Below are 15,556 nucleotides of genomic sequence, written 5' to 3' on the forward strand. Positions count from 1 at the left end.
AAATGTTTTAAAATCCATGTTTGGCACAAGTAAAAGAAACGTACATTCTGATACATACCATGGGCACATTATGTACCTAAATGTAAAACACTCAAATTGAGAGTATGATGTATTTTTTATAAGATGCATCTGTCACTTTCCTTCCTTTTCCAATTGATAAGATGACTTTGATACAAAGAAAAATTTGAGTTGTCTTTGCCTGAATAGTCTAATGGCAGGAGTAACATCCTAGCTGCTTTGAACTTCATGCTATCTCAGTGTTCTTGGATATCTATACACTTACTAGGTTTTTCTACTCTTCCACTTCTATCAAAACTCATTACCACTCTTATCACTTTAATTATCTGAACCATCCTTGCATGGGTGCAAGGGCACTGGGAGAAGGTACTGCTGGACAGGGCACCAACTGTTTCTGCTTGACAGAGACACCAGGTTTTCCGTCCTATACCTGAAAAATCCCTGAGCAAAAAAAGAATGGATTGGCCTCCATGAAAAATACAAACCAGATACCAAATCAGGGTGATAGTTAAGAATCTTCTTCCCACCTAAATTCTATGAAATGAAAAAGCATGTTTAAAAAATGACAAAATGCAACATCTGAGAGGCTGAAGCAGGAGAATTTCAAGTCTGAGTCCAGTCTGGGCAATTTAATGTCTTAGGAGCACTCTGTTTCTAAATGAAAAAAATTTAATTTTTTTTTTATTTTGAAGAGTAAAACCAAGCAAAACAAAACAGAACAAACCCTATCAAAACAAACCATTGCAAGTGACACAGGACTTCTAAACAATACTAAATCAACAACCGTTATAATAATGCCTCCTGCTGGTTTCAAAATAGCTGCAGATACCTTGAGACATAGTAAAAATCAAACAAAATAGAACGGAGTAGAACCAATAAAAGCAAAGCAATAAATGCAATAAAGGACTTCAAAACAAGACAATAGTAAACCCAAAATGGCTACTGTAAAATGTCTTGCTATCTTTAAAATAGCTGCTCCTGCCATCGAATGTAACAAAATCAAACAAAACAAATCAGAGTAAAACTCAACCTAATAAAACAATGAAAATGATACAGGACTTCAAAACAAGACAATAAGGAATCAAAACTGGCCACTACACTCAGAAGGAGACACCCCACAGATGCCACACTGCATACTGTGATCCTCTGAAGAGATGATCAGACCACCAGCCCTAGACCTGCAAAATCAGTGAAACACCAAACACCACAAGCATCAAATTGCATCTCAGCTGGATAGCTATGGTTGCAGCCTTTGTTTCTCTGGATCAGTAGGTTGCTTAGAGCAAGCAGGACTGGCACTTCTTGTTTCCCAACTCACATGCCTTAGCAGCAGTGTGAGTTCTGACTGTGCCCTTGTGCCAGCTGTGCATGGTGCTGGTTCACAGGGAGGGTTTGCTTCTTGTTGATTTTTGGTTCATAAATGAGAAAAAATTTAAAGGGCTGGGAATGTAACTCAGTGCAGAAGTCCTGGGTTCAATTCCCAGTACTGATAAAGAAGACAAAACTTTTGAAAGACAACTAAAATGTAGTATAAACAAAACTAGATAAAAGAACTGTACAATGGCTGAGAAAGATACGTATGTGAAGACAGGGGAGTTTGAGGATGATCAGAAGTCAAAACAAATGAAGACAAGAAAGTGGAGAAGATTCCAAGGCAGTAATCAGGGTAAACACATGGAGATGAATATCCAAAGGAGCTAAACCATTTACCCCTTCACATCTTCAGCAATGAGCAGCTGTCATACATACACACAAGAGACTACTGCAACAAATACGGGCAAGGAAAAAGGGCCGTGCTCCAAGAAGGAATTACTGGAAAACTCACATGCTAAAGACAAAATGATAAAATCAGTCCTAAAATAAATGTACACACACACACACTTCTAAACCCATATGCCCACACATAGCTGCATCCAGCTACCCATGACATAAATAGATTCGTACATATCCTGAATCAAGAATATCACACAATCAGGATACACTAGAAGCATTCCCACCAAAATGAGGAACAAGGTAAAAGTACACACTGACTTTATTAATATCTAACTTCATATTAGAGCTATTAATTAATGCAACCAGGCAAGATAAAACTAACTGTTATAGCTATGAGAATAACTTACATTTTCAGATTACTGGATATTATGCCTGGAAAATATTAAATTAATGATAAAACTAATTCATAAAATGAAACAAGATTTAATAGTGACATAAATATTAATAGATAACATACATATAATATCTAAATAGAAGAACAAATGGAAGAAAAATTCAACATAGCATAGAAAGAAAAAGAACAGGAAAAAAATCCACAAAAACTTAGAAATAAACTCAACAAATAGTATCCAAGATCTACATAAACAACACTGAAACATAAATATCCCAGCCCACCTTGTCCCATGTGAGCATTCCGGATCAGGATGCCAATTCTCCCTGAGTTCAAATACTAAGAAGCATCTTTCTGGTGCTAAGTTGACAACTAAGCCCATACTGAATAATAAAGATGTAGGGATGGAGCTAGGAAATGCTGAAAAAGAAGAGCTGTGGAAGGGTCTACCTTTACCAGATTTTACAATGTCACAAAGCCACAATTACTAAAACAGTGCGATGGTGCATGGAGAAATGGCAAAGCCAATGCCACAGAAAGTCTAGAAGTAGGTCAATATTTTAAGCAAATCAAGAATATGTTGAAAATGACATCTCATAACATTGGAGCAAAGATATAAAATGATGTTGAGACAATTGGACAGATGTTTTAAAAGAACAAAGTTAGACTCACTTCTTATACCAAGTGCAAGAGCATAATTAAAATTAATCAATGATCTAAACATAATAAAACAATAAATAATATAAGAAAATATAATGGGATTCCTCCATAATTCTGTACACAGACTTTCTAGCCATGATTCAATCTGCAACTGCAATAAAAGATTGAAAATTTTGACGGTATACTTTTTTTTAAATATATGGCAAAAAGTATCTAAACAAAACATAAACAAAAACTGCTACTACAAAATCCAACGAAAAATGGTGACTCTTTCTTTTCTTTCCCTTCTGCTTTTCTCTTTTTCAGTGCTGGAAACTGAACCCAAGATCTGAAACATGCTAAGCAAGTCCTGCACCACCGAGCTACATCCCCACCTTGTTTTAGGTTCTTTCTTTGTTCTCAGAAAGGGTCTCACTAAGTTGTCCAGGCTGGTCTTGAATTTGCAATGATCCACTTGCCTTCGCCTTTCCAATAGCTGGGATTATTAAACAACTTTTAAACATGTGAAAACATATCCAAATTAACTCATAATAGAGAGATCGAAATTTAAACTCTACTCAGATTCTCTTTTTCACCCAAGAGATTAGTAAAAGTCAAAAACATCAACAATGTGTTCTATTATAAAATAAGAACTTTTGTAGATTGAGGGATGGCAGAACTGAAAAGTGACAGAATTCTAATAGATTTGACAATATATACAAAACTGTCGGTGTCGCTCCTGGCCTGCAGGAAGAACACGCGACAGATTCTGACGGTGTGCAATCTTGCCTTTATTTATCTCCGCGTGGGCCCCGCGAGGCCTCCTCTCTGCCACCAGTCCTTTCTCGCCGGTGGACTTTTTCTATCTCTCTCTGTGCTTCTTCTCTCGTGGCGGGAGAGGCATTCACTTTTATAGGGTGACAGTAGCCAATCAGTTCAAAGCGCGCAATGCGGGCTGACTGGCTAACATCAGTTGTTGCTAGGCAGACTATCTTACAGAGCGGGTTGTTTAAGTCGCCAGCGCAATCAGGGGGCAGGAAGCAGGCGCCAACTTGGCTCACTCGATGGGAGGGGCAATCTAGCTTAGGCTCCGCCCCCACCCACAGGCCCTACGTCCGCCAAGTAAGGCGACCGGTGTCGGCCGCGGCTCCCAACACAAAACTACGTAACATTTACCTTTTGAGTCCAAAATCTTAAGCCTTGGAGTTTTCTCTATGAATACACTTGGACAAGGTGAAAATGCAGCTCCTCTCTGTCTGCTGAGTTCCTAAATTCTAAAGAACTTAAGCTGGAAAGTAACCAGCTTTCTTTCCCTCTAAAATCCCACTTTCCCTTAAACTCTACAGATTGAAGAATAGGTTAGAGGGCCTACATTCCAATTGGTCATTTCAAATGTGCAGAGCCACTGTGATGGCTGGCTCCTGGTCATTTGAGCAATTCCCGTACTCTGCTTAGCCATAGTCAGTTGGTCCAAGGGGCCATGGGGGCCACCCAATCACGACCCTTCTTGGAAATTGAGGACCTCCCTTTTCATTCTCCTCCTCTTCCCCTTTCTTCTTCTTCCTCTTATTTTCCCTTCTTTTTATCCTTCTCTTTCCAATAAAAGCTCTCCCAGCTTCCTCCTTTCAGTTTGTAACTTGACTTTGTGAAACCACAATGTACACCATAATAATACCATTAACCAAACAAAGCAAAGTGGACAGAAAACTTAAAGGAAGGGAGAGTGAGGAGTGAGGAAAGGCAGTCTTTGTGTCCTAGGTTCCTCTTAGGAGTAAGAAGTGCTGGTGACTAGTACATGTAGGGCAACTGTAAGTAACAATTCTATACTATATATTTCAAAAAAGCTAGAAGAAAGGATTTTAAATGTTCTCACCATGAAGAAAAGACAAGTGTGCATTCAGGAGGTAATATGTTTAAATTTATTTGAACGTTACACAATGCATACAAGGACTTAATTATCACATTGTGCCCCATTAATGTGTATAATTTTTATGTCAATAAAAATAAATTTTAAAAACCCTTTACAAGTTGATAATAATAACTTTTACAATAAAATAATTATACTTTCTAAATAAAAACAATTGACAAAAAAGGGTTTTTTTACATTTTTTCAAATCTTTTTAACTTCTAGGTTAATAGAAAAAAGCTATCACAGCAAGTCTTCTATGCTCCATCTGTTTATGTCTGTTGTTCTGGTTGAAATATATGAAGAACCAAAGGCAAGAGTGTTTTAATATCATTTCAGATAAAACTGTATACTCTTTTAAGGTACTCATTAAAATGTTAGCTTTTTAAAGATGTGAAACATAGAAACACATCAGTGAACTTTTTGTGCTTTTATATTAAAATCAATTAGTCTTCTAAAAAATAAGTCAGTAAAAGGAAGAAAATTACAGAACATATCAATCTGTTTAGTTTTTATACTAATACAGAAAGATTAAATAAAAGCAAATGAAATTCACTAGCTGCAGAAATTGTTGTCGTAAATTGAATTGTATTCCCCCAAAATTCAAAATGGAAGTCCTAACTAATGCTTCCTATCTCCAAATGTGACCTTATTTGGAGATATGCTGCTTATAGAGTCAATCTGGTTAAAATGAGGTCACTGGGATGGGTGTGGCTCAGCGTGATATGTGTCTTCAGAAAAGAAATATATAAATGCAAAAGAGAAATGTAGAGGGAAGCTAATGTGAAAACTCAGGTAGAGATGCTTACAAATAAGGTAAGGGGAGAACTCTGGAATTAAGCCTTCCCCTCAGAGCCCTCAGAAGAATTCTACCCTGCAAACTCTTCAGTTTAAGATCTCCATGAGACAGGGTGAGAGATTTAGCTCCGTGGTATAGCACCTGCCTTGTAAGTGCAAGGCCCCAAGGTCCCATTACCAAAAGGAAAAAAAAAAAAAAAGATTTCCATAGCACCACACATTTCTAGTCGTTAACCCAGTCAATTTTTGTTGCAAAAGCCCTGGGAAATAGATACAGCAGGGTTGATGATGGTAAGGAGGGTAACAAAAGTTCTAGGTTACTATCACTGCTCACCACGCTGTGTTAACTTTCCATCACTGTAACAGATGTCTGAGAGAATCAACTTCTGAGGAGAAAAGGTGTGTTTTGACTCACAGTTTTAGAGGATTCAGTTCCTGGTTATCTCACTGTGTTGAGTTTAGTCCTCTGGCAAGGTAGTTCATCAAGGCAGGAACATGTGACAGAGGAAAGTCAAACCTTACAGTCAGGTGCAAAACAGATGAAAGAGTAGACCGCGGTCCCACAATCCCTCCTATAGGTGCTCCCACTGTGATCCAAGCCATCCCCTCTCAAAGGTCCCACCACTTCCCAAATGTGTCAGCCTGGGGACCAAGCCTTTCACACATGGCCGTTGGGGAGTTTTCCAGGTCCAAACAACAGCACAGTCCCTTCCTAAATTAGTGTAATAATGGAGTAATTTTACTTCATGACTCACCCATTTATCTGAACCCTGCAGTATCTGAAGCCTCAGATGAGATGCACTGAATGGCTGGAGGACTGAGAAAATTTATGCTAAGACCAAACGCCTGTGTGTTCTTCAAGGGACATTTGTGGAGGAGGTGTGTCCACAATGGCTTCTTCATGCTCATGTCTGGAACTTATAAGTTGATGGCTGAAGTAGCTGAAAACTGGACGCATTAATATCCTCTCTCTCTCTCTCCCTCTCCCTCCCTCCCCACTGGTGATACAACCCAGGACCTTCACACTGAGCAACATCTCCCACCCTTTTTAGTATTTTTTTTCAAGATAAGGTCTGACTAGGCAACTACATTGTCGAAGCTAGGTTTGAATGTGTGAGCCTACTGCCTCAGCCACCCAGATCCCTACCGTTACAGGCATGCACCACGATTCTCAGCCACTACTCTTTCTTTGTATATTCAGCTTGGGCTTCCTCACAATGTGGAGGTCTCTGTATGGCTCAACTCATTTACATATGACTAGCTTCTCGCAGAATGAGCATTTCAGAAACAAGCAGGAAATGGAAGATGCAGACTGTCACAGCATTACTTCCGTGATATTGTATTGATTGGGGGAGTCATTTGCACCTTGTATTTATCAGCACCAACCCAAATTCAAGGGGATAAGAAATACATTCTATCTGGATGAGGGAACAGCAAAGTTGCATTTCAGAAGAGAATGGGGTAGAAGATATGATCACTTTCAGAAAATGCAGTAAGCCACACGGTAGAGGAGATAAAGCAACAGATAATGTGTCTCTGAAAGTATTTTTTATATAGTTTTGGTTTGGGGGATCATTTTAATGATCTAGAACAGGGGTCAGCATATACCGACACGCAGACAACATATAACTGTTGCCTATTTTTTTAAATAAAGTTTTATTGAAACTCAGAATGCACTTTGGTTTATGTGTAATCTGTAGGTACTATCCTTCAAAACCAGCAAAACTGAGTAAAAAAGAGACTGGGCAATCCACGAAATCTGACCTTTCTTATCTGACCAGTCCTTGTTACTAGAAAGTCTAAGTGAATTAATTAATTAATCAATCAACCCACAGAGTTAACAAGAAAAATTTTGAAGCTGCATGCAAACAGTGGCCAATAAATCTATCTGTGATTCAATTTGAAAGGAAAAAAAAGAACTAATTAAGTATCCATTGAACTTAGTATATTACTGTGTCCCTTCAGCCCCAGAGAAGAGTATTGCAAACACATTTTGAACCCTTTTATGTCAGTGTGGTTGATGTAGAAATTCTGAAGCTAACCTCTATGTATTGTGGAAGTGGGTATTGAACTAGTGACTGGGAAAGCACTGATGGTATCAGTCATCACTGTGGAACAATCATAAAATGGAAAGGAGAAAGGTAAAGAGCCCTGCGGGGCCTGGCTAAAACTATAGACATCCTTGTGACTTGATAGATGCGTCTACATCTATATCTCCTGTGTCTCCTAGCTTCGTCTTCTGATAGGCCTAGTTTTAATGACACTTAACAACCCACTATCAATGAGCCCATGCAGGGGCTGTGTGTTAGTCCATAAATGTCATTTATGTTACAGGGAATGGGGGCTCCTTGGAGAAATGGCAGGTTTCACAACTAAACTAGAATAGTTACAAAGTGACCCTAAAACATATTCTTGCTCCAGAAAGTGAGGCAGTGTTCATTAAATAAGTAAGCATACCTGCATGTCAAAGAGCACAGAGCAGTCTGCAAAACTATCAAGTCTACAATAAGCCAGAAACATCTGGGAAACTGTCACAGTCCTCTGTGAAAAGCTAAGGAGAGAGGGCAGCTATGTTCAATATATTATCCTGATAGGATCCTGGAACAGAAAAAGAACATTAGAAGACAACTAATAAAACCTGGAGTTTAGTTAGTAGTGAGGTACAAGTGTCAGACAGTTGTTACAAGCGAGTCATAATAACATAAATGTCAATAACAGGAAAATAAGTGCAAAATGCACAGAAAGAAATTCTCTGTTATCTTTGCAAGATTTCTGTAAAATTATCCTAAATTAAAAGTTTCTTTAAAAAATGCATAAAATCTGGCTTGAAGAGGCTCCCAGTAGGAAAAACTAGAACTAGATACTAATGGATTATAACCTAATGAATAAAATGAGAATCTATGAGTCTGCACTGATAGGATTTTAATGACAAAAGAAGAACACCTCCTCTCTGTAAAGAGCCAACCAGAAAGGGAGCACAAATCAGGAAATCACTACTCTCCAATAATCAGGGAGGACTGTATTCAGAGGGGCTAAAAACCCATTAGGACTGAAGTTCAGCAAAACCACATTATTGTCATGGTCTTTAGTGTCTCCCCAGCGATCGCTCATTGCTCGCAAGAATGTAAGATTTTATAGTGAAAAAAAGCAGAAATATCTTAGGTGGATCCTAGTTCCACCACTGAGGAAGGACAGTGTCACACTGTGTATCCAGAGAAGACTCCTTGGTCAGGACTTGTGCATTGACGTAGCGCTCCAACCACAGATCAAGATTTTAACCACTAGGAAATCTGAAAAAAAAAACAACTACACTGCGGGCCTTTCTATGAAATGACCAGACTCTACCCTGAAAAAATAGCAAAGCCATGAAAGACAAATCAAAACCAAAGTAAAAATTGTTTCCAATAAGGCAGATGAAAGAACTCTGCCTTCGAATGCATTGTGAGATCCCAGGCTTTCTGAATGGAGGTGCTCCAGAAAACATTACTGGAATAATTGGTAGAGACAGAAACCTGGATTGCAGATTAGGTAAAGATCCTGATCAGTGCAAAGTTTCCTGAACATAGTAACTACGGATATATAAGAGAATATTCTTGGTTTTTAGAAAAGCATCTTGAAGAACTATTAAGAGTTAAAAGAATACTAAACATGCAATCCACTTTTAAATTGTTCAGAAAAGTAATAAGGGATAGATTGAGATAGAAAAGAATTACAAAGCAAATTTGTCAGAGTAGGTGTCTAGGAGAGAGGTTTTGGGAGCTCTCTGTACTATTCTTGAAAATTGTACACATAGGAAGAGGAAAGGGAAAATATTTTTAAAGGTATATAGAGAGTATATATTTTATTGCATATTATATTAAATGACATATAATATACTATATCATATCTATAAATAAATGTATAATAAGTAAATGGCATCTTAACACAAAAAATAGGAATTCAACAAACGCTAATTTTTTGCTTCCTAATTAGTTTAATTAATTAGAAGTCATTCTATAATGTGTCTGCATTGGAGAAAAAATAACTGTCAGATTTTTCTTTCCTTGGAAGGTAAAGAAAACAAATATTTGATATCCCAGTTTCTCTCCAAAGAAAGGAATATAAACATTTGAGGGTTTGGATCATAAACTATGCTTAGATTGGCTTCTTTTAGTTTGTAGCTACCAGTTTAAAAATCTCTAGAAGGCAATATGACAAGGAAGTTTGTGGTTTCTTAAATAAATGGACTGAATAATGTATTATGCAAAAAAGTCTGGATTTGGGGGCTGAAGGGTCAATGGAACTAAAGCCTGTTTAAGAAGAGCCTATGACATTCATTCAAAAGTGTAGTCAACCTGCATTAATACCCAGTTTCCCTTTTTATAAACTGAGAAATACTAGGGGAAGATCATTGCAGATGGAACAGGGAACATTCCTTCCCTGTAAAAATATGGAGACATTTGATGGTGCTTATTCCCTATAAGTATTCCAATGTATTTGAACTCACTCAAATTAAAAGACAGCATCTATTTCCATTTGCAAGTGAAACAGAATTTGTGAGGCAAAAATGAGCTAAGAAAGAAATTTACAAGTGGGTCAACATGGCTCATATATTCTGGGTGTGTGAATCTTTAATAATCCCTTCATACCAGTTGTTCTTCCCTTAAAGTGCAAATCAGCTTATTTGTTGTTTCTTTTTTTCTAGGTAAATTAATAGGACTCCTCCTTAGTTCTTTTGAGGTATTACAAATATTAAAATGCAGAAATTCTTGCTGTGTTCCCCATAAACATTAATCAAGTAACAAAAAGGTAGGTTTACTTCCTTGCCACATCCATGGTTACTATTCCTAGGTGCTATCTCATCCCTTTGCAAATGATAGCCCTGGAATTATACAGCTATATTTTGGGTAGCTGTCTCAGTAGTAAACCACACTGAATATGATCATTTTTGTACAACCTCCATCAACTAGAGCACATTCAAAAAAGTCTACATACTATTGAGGAGCTACTCCAAACCACCATTTTTCTCACAGTTGGGTTAATATAGCGGCTTCCAAACTGATCTTGTTTCTATATTTCTTATTATGGTTTCTGTTGGAATGTCCCTTCCAAGCCTTATGCAGTCACAGTGACAGGCTTCTAGGGTTTGTGATTGACTCATAGTTCAATACTGGGATTATGGGTGTGAGTGCTACACCCACCCTGGGATGGGTGGACTGCATACTATATAAGGGAGAGAGAGAGGATAGCTCTGTTGCTCCTCCCTTTTTGTGCTTATTGCGTTTATGTATTCTGCCACCATGAACTCTTGCAACTGTGCCATAACACCCTGCTTTGGAGCCCAAATGTTCATGGATCTATGGAGTATACATATAATGGAATATGAGTCACCCTTTAAAAAGAAAGAAATTCTATCACACACTAAAGATAATGACCCTTGAAGACATTATGCTAAGTGAAATAAGATAGTCTCAAAAAGACACATATTATATGACTCTACTTTACAAGGTATCTAAAGTGGTCACTCATGGAAATTAAGAAGGTAGAAGGCAAGGACTTGAGCAAAGGGGAGGGGAGTCGCTGCTGTTTAATTGATAGTTTTGGTTTTGCAAGATTAAAATCCTCCTGAGATCTGTTGAACAATAAGATGAATACAACTAACACTGCTAACCATACACTTTAAAATGGTTAAGATGATAATTTTATGTCACAATCATGTTTCTATCACAATTTTTTAAAATGTCCTTACTATGGATTAAAAGCTGGTGGTCAACTTAATGACAACTGGATTACATAAGCATGGTGCTGAGCGTGGATGTCCCACCTGAGGAAAGTTGCCAGCATAAATAGAGGTATGTTGAGGCGTTGAGGCCTTGTGGGTTCTCCTACATGTTGCTGTTTGAGTCATTAGGTTCTCCTGGAGAAGCTCTGTTCCTCACACTGAGCATTGATTCCTGGCTCCGGAGGGAAGATGTGTACCACTTAATCTCCAGGATGAACTTGTCACACTGGCTTCCTGGCATGTACTCGACTGTGCTTGTTGTCAGAGGAGCCCGGGGTCTCTGTGTCGCTGAGGTTGGCTTTGGTCCTTTTCAGGACAGCCCTGGTCTATGTTGTGAGTGTGACTTTTCGGCTCCGGCATAGAACCCTCAACCTACCAACACAGCTCCTTCACCCTGCTGGCATGGACTTTCTGGCTTCCACGGCTGATCTTTTATGGATCCCAGCACGGATCCGTAAGAGACTGGTATGGGTCCTTCTTGTGGGCTCTAGACCTCTAGTTGGGCTCACGGGAGACACTGTCATGAGCTCTGGGTCTTCATCTGGACTCATGTGGGACATTGGTGTGGGATTCAGGCCCTTGGCTAAATATTCTATGACTTTAGTGTGGTGGACAGATTTCCTGCACTTCCTTGTGTTAACTCTGGGTGACCATTGTAAAAATAATATTATAAACTCCATGTCCTGATTCTAATTGTTCTCCTCACAACCCCTGACTACAACAGTCCTGAATCCTGCAAAGACCTGTTGATTGACCTAAGCTTGGCCAACTTTTACCTAAGTATGTTTTCTACCATTTCTCAAAACTCTGCACTCACTTTAGGCTCCGCCCTACTGTCACCTCTCAGCTTAGTAATCCATCTCTAAACTTCCCTTTCCCAGAAAGCGGGTAGCTTGGTTGCATCTCTAGGTCTAGTCTTTGATTCAGCACTGGCCAAACTGCAACTCTTGGTTTTCTATTTTCTTGCACATTTTGCTGTTTGTTCATGTGAGTACTTGTTTCTTCTTTTGTCCTCTTTTATAAAGTGTGCCTTATCTGCATATAATTACAGCATAGACATTTTATATTTAATTTCCCTGACCAGGCATTAGTATTATACTGCTCCAGAGGTGCTCTTTATGGGAGTTAAAGCTTTGACACTGAAGGATATCATATGGGAAGCCCATGTTGAGACCCAGCACTGAATTCCTTTGGATGACACCGTTCCCACTGTATTTTTTTAAATTATTCAACAAAACTTTTCTATAAGATACCCTGGTTTGAACACAGATACATGTAGCCATAAAACTTTCTTGAGTCAAGAAAATACTGGTAGAACTAAGTTTAGGTTATCAGGGCAGATTACACGCCAGTGCACAGAACAGGAAATGTATAGTAAAGGCAGCCTGGAGGCACAGGATTTCACTGATCACTCATAGAAAAGTAACCACACCAGGACTCAAGATCCCTTCGTGTTTCTGCACTGCCATCCTTAGCACTGGTATCTATCGCCAAGGTTACCTCCCACTACAGGATAACTTCTGGGACTGCCGTCCTGAGTACGGTCCAGGCAGCAGCAGGACACAAACCTTTGCAGAGTTCTGATGCTTAAGGGAGGAAATACTGTTATTTTCCCAACCATGGGCACATTGCCCACTAACAGGGAAAACACAAACACTGGATAAGCAACTAGCTATTGCTCCTCAGAAATGGTAAATTTAGGTGAATTAATGGCAAAATTAATTTACCATGACAGGCTCACAGTATTGATTTTTATGGGTAGAAGCATAAATAGTATTGACTCACTAGATGAAATTCAAGTAAGATGTTATACATGCCCTGAATTACATATAAATATTATTTGAGTTGGAAATAATTATAAAATTGTATACTAAGAAGACTTTCAATGCTAATTATTAAAAATAAGCAAGTAAAGCTTTTTTATTAGATCTATGTCTTCCTTAATAAGAATATTATGGTATATAATTTAAAGTTATCAAGAATAATAATACTTGTTTCTTTACTAGTTTACATTAACCATTTTAGGACTGCCTATTTTAAAATCATGAGTCTGGACTGCACAGAGTTTTGCTACACAAATCTATAATGACAGGGCATCTGCTTGAAGGTCTAAGGCCACAAACACATGAGCTAAAACTCAAATAAGGCCCCTAATTAGAGCAAATGAAAAAGAAGTGAACACTTTGGAGTTTACACAGCCAAATGAGAGGGATCTTTCAAAACAGACCTAGAAAGCAGGATATTTTCTTCCAGTAACAAAATTATCATTTTAAAGGCCTTTGACACACTTTTCTTCCAGAAATGGGAGTTGTTGGGGGAGAGAAAGCAGGATATGATATTGTTAGTGATTTAGGAGCCTCATGAAATTTTTGCTTCAAGATGAATATTATCTAACATGATTGATAATGAATACATCAGACCTAGATTGATTTTTCACTGTTTCCACTAAGGATTTGATACCATTGAGGTTACTGGGAACTACAAGTTAAGTACATCTGATCAGTGAGGAAGGATTAGACAGACAGACAGCTCCAGGCTCCCTTTCAGAGTGGTGCTCAGTGATTCTCACTCTGTGCTAGAGGTCTCACATCAAGAAAATTTATAATCTATTATTTAAAAATGTTATTCCTGTCAATTAAAAATATAGGTTATCAAAACTCTATTTAGCATTCAACCTACATTCATGATTTACACACCATGTATGCATATGTGAATGAAATAAAGAAATACATATTTATATTCAAAATTATATGATAAATAGGAAACATCTACCAATCAAAATTAAATAGACTCTGAGTTAATTCATGTTATTTATAATAGCATCTACAAAATCTAAATTTCTAATGAGAACAGAGCACAGAGATAGAAATTAACATTTATTAAGAAACTACTGAAAGCTAGGCAAGTGCTAGCAACTTGGTTGTCACCTTTGAAATAAATTGAATGGGTTTTTATTTCAGTCTTTTAAACACTGCAAGCCATGACCAATCCATGGCCCACTCTGTTCCTGTTAGCAATCTTTCCTAACAGGGTACTTACACACCGTCCCAGAACTCATTAGGCATCTCTATCCTCGAGTTTGGTGGGTATCAAGTACCAGGAAATACAGCTTCACTCTGCCTTGTGACTCCCCTCCTTGTTTGAAAACATATCTGTGTATCCTAATACATGTGTTTTTTATAATTTTAAATGGTTGCATTCTGAGAATTCTTTTCCCATTTCCACTGAGTTACCAACCTCCATAAACACAGACCTTTCAACTAACCAGATCTGAAGTACAGTCTGCCGCCATATCTACAGCCCACAACTCTGTATTTTGAACACAAAATACTTTGATACTTGGGATAAGTATTAAATTTATCTGAGAGGTTTCAATTTTAAACCAAATCAGTGTTTTATTTCTCACTTGCTGGATTTTTCAAATTGTTTATGGATGAAAAGAACTCTGTGTGCATTGAACCGTTCGATCCATTTTGGTCAGAAGTATGATGTTTTCGTTTCTAACAAAAGTGCCTGTAAATCCCAAGGCAACCTCATGCTCCTTTTTCTTGAATGTAAATTACCCTGTGGACTGCTACTTAAAAAGTTCAGCCAACAGATAAATTTCCTTTGTCCCCTCCAGTCCTTTTCAGGCTAATTTCTACAATCTAGCAAAACCGGCTAGCTGTAATCAGATTTCTATGTTTAAAATAAAAGCTATAAACAAGCTGATTTACAATGAAAACCATGAAACTCCCCAGGGCAGCTGAACTGATGGCTCCAGGGGGACAGATTCTAGGCACAGAGCTGCACAGATCTGGTTCTCTCAAATTTTTGAATTTCTGTTGCTGATCATGGAATCAGGGACAAGGAAGAAAAAAGATGAGGTTATATTGGGTTGCTAGGTAACTAACACCTATAGAGCAGAAGAGAGGAAAGATGTGAATGAGGCTAATAAGACAAAATTAACCAAACAGCCTGAGGAAAAATTAAAGAAAATCACGGGTTCATGGAATCCTGGTGGAAGCAGACAGTACCAAGAGATTTGGGTCATGGGCCATAATAAAACTGGGAATGTCTAGAAATGATGGGTGGTCATTGTCAATAGTGATGTCCATTTCTTCTTTAGAAAAACCTTATAATGTTTTTCCTACACCTCTTTCAATAATCTTTCAACAACAGTCTCTTAACAAAAATAGTAAAAGCAGAGCAAAGGAAGTAACATTATTAAAAACAAGCAAGAGTTAGGCATTTTGCTAGCAATATTTGTTTTGTAAATCACATTTTATGACAGCTCTTTAAGTGAAAAAGTAATTCCTTCTCCCTCAATAAAAGGAAGAGTTAAGAGCAA

This window comes from Cavia porcellus, unplaced genomic scaffold, assembly GCF_034190915.1.
Source record: "Cavia porcellus strain 051 isolate PalLab524CR breed Dunkin Hartley unplaced genomic scaffold, mCavPor4.1 scaffold_1, whole genome shotgun sequence".
Taxonomy (NCBI): Eukaryota; Metazoa; Chordata; class Mammalia; order Rodentia; family Caviidae; genus Cavia; species Cavia porcellus.